Raw genomic sequence first — 7368 nt, forward strand, 5'->3', positions numbered from 1 at the left:
AAAAAAAAAAAAAAAAAAGTAGATGGGCCAAATACAATATCTTCTGGACTGTGAGCTGCCAGTCTGCCATCTCCAGAGTAGGTTCTTTTGTTGCTGTTTGTTTGTTTTTTGAGACAGGGTCTCCCTCTGCACTCAGGCTGGAGTGCACTGGTGCAGTGCCACAACTTGGCTAATTTTTTTTTTTGAGATGGAGTCTCACTCTGTCACCCAGGCTGGAGTGCAGTTGCATGATCTTGGCTCACTGAAACCTCTGTGGGCCTGGCTAATTTTTTAAAAATTTATTTGTAGAGGCAGGGTCTTCCTATGTTGCCCCGGCCGGTCTTGAGCTTGTTGGGCTTAAGCAATTCTCCCACCTCAGCTTCCCAAAAGTCATGAGCCATTGTGCTAGCCCACATTAGGTGTTTTTAAAGCTGTCTTTCTGCTGGAATGTTCTGTGGAGGGAGCAGTGAACAGGGAAGGAGGAAAAGAAGAAGGGATGGCAGGAACCACTGGGGAATCTCTTTGAGACCCAGTTTGCCAGGATAGGAAGAAGGCCTGGCCTTTCCTGGCTCTTGTTTAGGTTAACCCTTCTTTTCCTCTTGCTGCTGGCTCTCACTTGGGAGAAACGTAATGGCCCAAGCCTTAGGAGTGTCTGAGCAGGTTTGAACAGCACGCTCCAGTGTGTGGCTGGAGAAGCAGGGCTGCAGCTCTCAGCGCTGGTGGAAAGAGAGAGAGGAGACCACCATCCTAGTCCAGAAGAGGCTGAGGCTGAGGCCTCCAAGTGGACCGCTCCCTGTGCCCTGGCCTGCTGCAAGCCCTGGAGGAGCCCCGGATGTCTTTCTGACGGGGCCTGTGTGTCAGGGAGAGAGAATGTAGTCTGTGGTCAGTGTGGCTGACAGCCAGCCTGGCAGATGGCCAGAGCCCAGAGCTGGCTGGGAAGGAGCATAAACAAGGCGCCTGGTGGGCAGCTGTGACCCAGAATCTTCCAGCAGAAGAGCAGTGAGGAGGGAGGGAGGATACAAGGGGGACCCTCACCCCGATTCCCCAGGCTGCCCAGAACTCAAGCATCAGTCAGAGACAGCACGGGGCTCCCTGAGGCACCCGGCAAGCAGCTGCCGCAGAAGGAACTGGAGAAGCCCACCTGGAAGGGGTCTCCTTAGACTCTGTGATCCCGTAACTCTGTGATTCAGTTTTTCTCACACTGTAGAATCTCTCTGTACAGAGGACATATGTGGTTTTCCCTTGCCCAGCATTCACTTTGCTCCTTCTATTAGCAGCATACTAGTTATCCTCCAGGAAGCCACCCAGCCTCCACTCTCAGTCCATGCGGTTTGGGTGAGGCTGACTTTGCCTTTCCATCCTCCCAGCTCGAGGGTGGGCATGTGTGCCAGGCCTGGCCAATCAGTAGATTTCTTCTGCTGGATCCAGTGAGACCCAATCCAAGGGATTTTGCTGGAAATCTTGGAAAAAGTAAAATTGCCAGCAATTGGCTTGATGCATATCTGGAGGTACTGGGGGGCATCTGGTCCTGACATGGGAGGAGCTTGCCTGAGAATGAATCCATTGCAGAGAAAGACATCATAGAGAGGGAGGCAGAGAACAACAGATTGATTGATTGACACATGTAAGAGACAGGAAAAGACCTGAGACTTGGTAAAAATAGTTTGAGCTCCTAAATCCAGTTTTTTGTTTTTTCAATTCTTTGAAATCATATATATATATATATATATATATATATATATATATATATATTTTTTTTTTTTTTTTTTGAAAGGAGTTTTGCTCTTGTTACCCAGGCTGGAGTGCAATGGCGCAATCTCGGCTCACCGCAACCTCCGCCTCCTGGGTTCAGGCAATTCTCCTGTCTCAGCCTCCTGAGAAGCTGGGATTACAGGCACACGCTACCATGCCCAGCTGAATTTTTGTATTTTTAGTAGAGACGGGGTTTCACCATGTTGACCAGGATGGTCTCGATCTCTTGACCTCGTGATCCACCCGCCTCGGCCTCCCAAAGTGCTGGGATTAAAGGCGTGAGCCACCGCGCCCGGCCAGCCCAGCTAATTTTTTGTATTTTTAGTAGAGACGGGGTTTCACCATGTTGACCAGGATGGTCTCGATCTCTTGACCTCGTGATCCACCCGCCTCGGCCTCCCAAAGTGCTGGGATTAAAGGCGTGAGCCACCGCGCCCGGCCAGCCCAGCTAATTTTTTGTATTTTTAGTAGAGTCGGGGTTTCACCATGTTGACCAGGATGGTCTCGATCTCTTGACCTCGTGTTCCACCGGCCTCGGCCTCCCAAAGTGCTGGGATTACAGGCTTGAGCCACCGCACCCGGCCTAAATTGTTTTAAATGACGTAGTCGGTATCTAATCCCTGGGCTTTCCAGTGAAGGGATCCAGGATATGTCGCCATGGGCATAAAAATTACTTTGAGCAGAAGGTATTTGAGTTCCTGAAATCTTTGATCTGCCTAAAAGTAGACCTCTCAAAAGAACAATTATAAATCCCCTCCCATAGCAATCAGGGAAGATCGACTCTTTTCTCCGAAGAGTAGAAGTCACCACACCTAAACACACAGTCACAAAATTATCATATCTCCCATCTATTCTCCTAAGGGCCCATTTATCTTTTATTCTAAAAGTCTTGTATTCCTGTAAGTGCCCTTCTCCCTTTTCCTTCCTCTATTGAGATGGTGTATAAACTCCCAATTCTAATGCCACCATGAGTCACATTGTTCCCTTAAATCCTGTAGGGACATGATTAAATGATTAAATCTGTCTCTTCTCATGCTAATCTGTCTTTTGTCAGTTTAATTTGCAGGCCCCCAGTCATTATCCTAAGAAAGTAAAGGAAAACGCCGGGCGTGGTGGCTCATGCCTGTAATCCAAGCACTTTGGAGGCCAAGGCGGGCGGATCACCTGAGGCCGAAAGTTCAAGACCAGCCTGACCAACATGGTGAAACCCTGTCTTAAATAAAAATTAAAGAGGAAAACTTTTCCCTGCCCCGCCTCCACCTGCTCACCTAAGCTTCCGTGACTCCAACGTTCTATACAAGTCTGTGATTTACCTAAGAACTAAATTCTACCTCATTTTCTTCACAGGAGAAAGAAGACAGGAATGAACCTGGGCCCCCTTAAAACCTACCCTGATTGCTTGAAATCAGAGAGATTTGCCAATGAAATCTCAAGAATCCTGGCTGCATTTCTGCCCTGTCATCACCCTCAGTGTTATCAGAAAAGGGGGTCCCAATCCAGACCTCAAGAGAGGGTTCTTGGATCTCATGAAAAGAAGAGTTCGGGGAGAGTCCATAAAGTGGAAGCAAGTTTATTTTTATTTATTTATTTATTTATTTTGAGACAGAGTTTCACTCTTGTTACCCAGGCTGGAGTGCAATGGCGCGATCTCGGCTCACCGCAACCTCTGCCTCCTGGGTTCAGGCAATTCTCCTGCCTCAGCCTCCTGAGTAGCTGGGATTACAGGCACGCGCCACCATGCCCAGCTAATTTTTTGTATTTTTAGTAGAGACGGGGTTTCACCATGTTGACTAGGATGGTCTCCATCTCTTGACCTCGTGATCCACCCGCCTCGGCCTCCCAAAGTGCTGGGATTACAGGCTTGAGCCACCAGGAAGCAAGTTTATTAAGGAAGGAAAGGAATAAAGAATGGCTACTCCATAGGCAGAGCAGCAGCTTGGGCTGCTGGACGAAGGACACTTACAGTTATTGCTTGATTCTATGCTAAACAGGGGGTGGATTATTCATGAGTTTTCTGGAAAAGGGGCGGGCAATTCCTGGAGCTGAGGGTTCCTTCCCTTTTAGACCGTATAGGATAACTTTCTGATGTTGCCATGGCATTTGTAAACTGATGTAGTGCTGGTAGGAGTGTCTTTTAGCATGCTACTGCATTATAATTAGGGTATAATGAGCAGTGGGGACGGCCAGAGGTCGCTTTCATCGCCATCTTGGTTTTGGTGGGTTTTGGCTGGCGTCTATACTGCAAACTGTTTTATCAGCAAGGTCTTTACGACCTGTATCTTGTGCTGACCTCCTGTCTCATCATCCCATGACTAAGGATGCCTTAACTTCCTAGGAATGCAGCGCAGTAGGTCTCAGCCTTATTTTACCCAGCTCCTGTTTAAGATGGAGTCACTCTGGTTCAAATGCCTCTGACAACAACATATACCCTAGGCAGCCTTGATTTCTAGAGCCCAAACCCACAAAGAGAATGTCATAAGTCCTAGTAGTGTCCTTCATTCATCGGTCAATTCAATGCACACGTATGGAGCATCAACTGTGTTCAAAGATGTTCTTGTTCTCAGAGATCTTAGATTTTGGTGAGGAAAACAGACCAGTAGAAACAGCTTCATCAGAATGTGATTAGTGCTATATTAGACGTAAGTACAAAGAAGTGGCCTCTAGACCAGGGGGAGGCAGCAGGCATGACATAGCTGCTTCCTGAAGGAAGTAACCCTTTAGCTGAATTCCACAGGATGAGGAGTCAGGCAGGAGAGAGGGCAGAGGAAGAGCCTTCCAGGCAAGCAAAGGAGCAGCATGAGGTGCCAAATCCAAAGCATAGGAGAGGCTGTGACTTGTAGGAGGAATTGGTTGGGGTAGAGTTGGTATGGGTAGAGACTCCCCATTGGGGAATAGGGTGGCTGGCCCGCTGTTTGACCAGCTGGCTTTGATGAGGACTGCTTCCTATGTGTGAGAATACACAGACAGCAAGCAACACAGCCCAGTCCCAAACCCGAGCCCAGGGCAAAGCCTGGCTCATGCCCACGGAGTAGAAAACAAGCTGGTATATCCCCAGCCAGGGTTCCAAGCCAAGAGGATGGCAGAGCCCTTGAGCATACGTATTGGTGAGATCCACACCCACAGCGGGCACTTGACTCTTTCCCTGTTGGAAATTACTGTAGGCCACTAAAGGCAGGGTCCAGCGACACTTTGCAAAGATCTTCCTTCTGCTCTCCCACTCCCCAATTCCTCCTAGATTCCCCTCTTTCCCATGCATGTCCTTGTGCTCTGCAGGGCCTGTGAGGACAAGAAACGATCATGGGTAAAAGTGGGTGTTTTGTGGAGTCAGATAACCTCCAGTTCCATTCCTTGCTGGGCCATTGACCATTATTGAGAATGTGACCTTCTTTTTTTTTTTTTAATTTGGCTTTTTTTGAGGGGCAGTGTGAAGGACACGGCCTCACTCTGTTGCCAAGGCTGGAGTATAGTGGTGTGAGCATAGCTCACTGCAGCCTCAAACTTCTGGACTCAAGCAATACTCCTGCCTCAGCCTCCCATGTAGCTGTGACTATAGGTGCACACCACCATGCCCAGCTAATTTTTTTTTTATTTTGTAGAGACAAGGTTTTGCTGTGTTGCCCAGTCTGGTCTTTAACTTCTGGCCTCAAGCAATCTGGCTCCCCAAAGTACTGGGATTACAGGCATGAGCCACTGTGACTGGCAAGAGTGTAACCTTTTTTAATTTAAATTTTTAAAATTTTATTTTTTTTTTCTGAAACAGGGTCTCACTCTGTTACCCAGGCTGGAGTGCAGTGGCACAATCTCGGCTCACTGCACCCTCCACCTCCTGGGCTCAAGTAATTCTCCTGCCTCAGCCTCCTGAGTAGCTGGGACTGCAGGCGCCTGCCACCATGCCTGGCTAATTTTTGTATTTTTGGTAGAGATGGGGGTTTCATCACTTTGGTCAGCCTGGTCTCGAACTCCTGCCCTTAAGTGATCCACCTGCCTTAGCATCCCAAAGTGCTGGGATTATAGGCGCGAGCAATTGCGCTCAGCCAAGCGTGACCTTCTGACACAATCTCTCTGTGTCTGTCTCCTCCTCTGCAAAATGAAGATTATAGTACAGATTACATGAAGTAATGCATATATAGTGAAACAGTCATGAATTCACTCATTGACTCTTTTGTCTGTGGAGCATTTCTTTCTTCGAGAATCCATGCTATTCATTCATGTGCTCTGCTGAGACTTTCAGTCAGAGCGTTGGCCTCTTCCTGGGCATAGGGTGCAGGCACAGACCATGCCCAGCCAATCATGAGATCCCTGTTTTGGCAACAGTGATTGGTCCCTGAGGTGGGCTCAAGCCTCAAGATGGCCAACCAGCACCTGTCTTGGGAAAGGACTGCTTCTTCCTGGGGTTACTGAGCTGGGAGAATATGAATCTGGAGACAGCCTGTCTATCTGTGGATGGATTAAGTTGCTTCTTAGAAGGAAATAAAGCCAGGATGATGAAGATGATGTAGACATCATCATGTATTACTTGAAGCGAAATTCACTTTAGGACTTCCCAATTCCATGAGCCAATTCATAAGTTGGGTTTTCCTTATTTAGTTCGGGTTCCTTTACTTGCAGTCACAAGAATCTTAATTGTTTGCCATGCGAAACCCTGAGCACAGTGTCTGCCACATACAAAGGTCTCAGCAAATTGTCACTTCAATGAGGAGGGTGGAAATGATCTTATCCCCCTTCAGCACCCCTGTTTTTACTCCCAGAACACAGTTTCACTTCTTCTCCTTCTGGTCTGCTGGCTATGTGGGCTTTCCATTGGCAAGAATGGGGTGGGGGTCCGGGATATAGTGAGAGGCAAGCCAGACTATCCAGTGCCCGCCAGGCAGACAGCATGGTAGCTTTGGGCGCACCACTAAGGTTCCCAGCCTGGTCACTGTATGTGATTGGAATCAACTGCATGGTAGAGCAGGAATAAGCTGGAGTCAGACCGACCTAGTTTAAATTCCATTGCTAGAGCTTTGTGACCTACAAAAGATCACTTTATTTTGCCAGGCTTCCGTTTCCTTGTCTATAAAACCAAGATAATAATGACCCCTGTTTCTCCAAGGGAAGTTGTGAGGATTAAATGAGAAAGAGAAATCTATTATTAATACTGTGATTAGGCCGGGCACAGTGGCTCACACCTGTAATCACAGCACTTTGGGAGGCTGAGGCGGGCAGATCATGAGGTCAAGAGATCGAGACCATCCTGGCCAACATGGGTAACCTCGTCTCTACTAAATATGCAAAAATTAGCTGGGTGTGGTGGTGCACGCCTGTAGTTCCAGCTACTCGGGAGGCTGAGGCAGGAGAAATGCTTGAACCCAGGAAGTGGAGGTTGCAGTGAGCCGAGATTGTGCCACTGCACTCCAGCCTGGCGCCTGGTGATGGACCAAGACTCTGTCTCAAAAAAAAAAACAAAACAAAAATATTGTGATTAAGGCCGGGTGCGGTGGCTCAAGCCTGTAATCCCAGCACTTTGGGAGGCCGAGGTGGGTGGATCATGAGGTCAAGAGATCGAGACCATCCTGGTCAACACGGTGAAACCCCGTCTCTAAAACTACAAAAAAAAAAAATTAGCTGGGCATGGTGGTGTGCCTGTAATCCCAGGTA

The sequence above is a fragment of the Cebus imitator genome, unplaced genomic scaffold, assembly GCF_001604975.1.
Source record: "Cebus imitator isolate Cc_AM_T3 unplaced genomic scaffold, Cebus_imitator-1.0 Scaffold291, whole genome shotgun sequence".
Taxonomy (NCBI): domain Eukaryota; kingdom Metazoa; phylum Chordata; class Mammalia; order Primates; family Cebidae; genus Cebus; species Cebus imitator.